The sequence below is a fragment of the Psammomys obesus genome, unplaced genomic scaffold (genome assembly GCF_907164565.1).
Source record: "Psammomys obesus unplaced genomic scaffold, mPsaObe1.curated_primary_1811, whole genome shotgun sequence".
Lineage (NCBI taxonomy): Eukaryota > Metazoa > Chordata > Mammalia > Rodentia > Muridae > Psammomys > Psammomys obesus.
Window position 1 is genome coordinate 1,691 of NW_026589591.1, and position 2,132 is coordinate 3,822.

The following is a 2,132-nucleotide window of genomic DNA, read 5'->3' on the forward strand; positions in this document are numbered from 1 at the left end:
ATGGTCCTAGGTTGGAGATTCAGTCTCACAAAAGATCCCTGTGCCCAGATATATTTTGTCCTTGTGGAGCTCCTGTCCTCTCCAGGTCATATTAACTCATATTAAGTTGAGGGAGGAGCTTCAATAGGGATATATAATGAATAAATTGTGAAGAAAAAAATTAAAAATTAAAAAAACAAAAATTAAGGTTGATTATTAAAAAACAAAACAAAACAAAAACGATACTCACCACTTCTCTTCAGTTCTATGGATGAGTCCAGTTGCCAGTCGAATGGGAGACAGAGCAGACCACAGCAGACACATTGTTCTGCTCCCAGTGGCATGCGCTCCTGACAGTCACGGTGCCATTGCTGTGTGGTTCACTCTTAGTGGCACAATCCCCATCTGGAGTCCAGAAGATCTGCGCAGCCGGCTTGCCTGCACTTGCCTCGCACACTGCGGTTCTATTTTTGCCGAGAAATAGGGTTACTTCAGGGGGAACTGTGAAGATAGAAGGGAAAATAAAGGACTGCCTCTGACATAATCTGATTGGCCTGCTCTTTGATCACCTCTCCCTGAGGGGGAAGCAGCCTTACCAGGCCGCAGAAGATGACAATGCAGCCACTCCTGATGGGATCTGATAGACTAAGATCAGAAGGAAGGAGAGGGGGACCTCCCCTATCAGTGGACTTGAGGAGGGGCATGCATGAAGAAGGAGGAGGGAGGATGGGATGTGGAGGGAAGGAGGGAGGAGCTTATGGGGGGATAAAAAGTGAATAAAAGTGTAATTAATAAAATAAAACAAAATTTAAAAAAAAACTAAAAATACCCCCCCCCAAAAAAAAGATTAAGTCATGTCACAAATTACAAAGGCATTTGTTTCTATCTAAAATCTGGTGACCTGTAATACCACACTATGAGATATTGTCACTTACCTAGGACTTGGAGGTCATGTCCTTGTTGGAAATGCCCATCAGCTACTGCTATCTCACATGAGCATGCTTGAGGGCCACTGCAGTGATCTGCAGGCCAGGACTCAGGTCAGGTGTGGAGACCCAGGTGATTCTCCTGTCAGTACAGTTTTCCCTGGTCTCCTTTGTGTCTGCTTTGGAAGTTATTATGCAGAGAGGTCTGGCTCTGGGGGTTATCACCCATGCTAACTACTGCTTTTGTCAGTGTAACAGGAGAACATCTTAACAGAGCCTTTGTACCTATCTGTACAGACACTGTTGTATTAACTGGACACACACACAAAGAGAATGAGAAAAAGAAACCTTGTGTGTTAAGTCTATATACAGCAGCTTATGTTGAATTACACTAGAACATTGCTTGGCTGATGAAAATATCCCAGAAATATTAGATTTTTCTCACTTTTTTGTTTCTGTATGTTCAATCTATCATAATGAAGTACATTATTCATCTCCTAATGTAAAAATTCAAGGCCTGTGGGTTACACACAACTTGCACCATAAAACTTCACATCGCCTATACACTGACAGATACAAGTTTGCTGAGTGGTGATTATGCAACAATATTATCTGTTACAATAACCTGTGACAAAAGTCAGTAATTCCATCATTTTAACAGCAGCAGAAATCGCTGTGAACAAGCCTTGCTTACGATAAACATTGCATCAACTATCTCAAATCTCCTACTTCAATGTCACTTGCCTCTAGGAAAGTCTTCACAAGTCACATCCAACTGACGCTTATCTGACCAGATGAAGAGAGAGATGCCTCAGCACAGGCCTGGGAGGGCACTAACCCCACAGTCTTCCATCACTCTAAGATGGCAAAGGTTTAGAGGCAAGTGTTCGTAGGCCCTCACCACATAACACTCACATCACCAGATTCTCCTCATCCTAAATCTGTCCAGCAGCTGAGGAATTAATTTCTGTATGTAAACAAGATCAACTCTCCATTTCCACAGTGCTGGCGAAAAGTTAAGGAAGAGTATTACCTTGTGTGATAGGAAATGAACTATTCTGTGTTGTTTGAATCATATCCATACAATGTAACTCTAGAAAATATTTAAATACATGTGTTTAAATACTTAAATGATTGTAAGACTGTAATTTGAAGTTGTATTACGACTGATATAACAACATCTTGAAAATTACAGTTATAAGATAATAATCAATTATTTCCCACTTA

General features: G+C 41.1%; 1 pseudogene; it reads right to left on the minus strand.

The window, feature by feature from the left end:
- Positions 1–229: 229 nt before the first annotated feature.
- On the minus strand, positions 230–1,981 carry LOC129675118 (cell surface glycoprotein CD200 receptor 1-like; annotated as a pseudogene).
- Between the last annotated feature and the right edge of the window lie 151 nt (positions 1,982–2,132).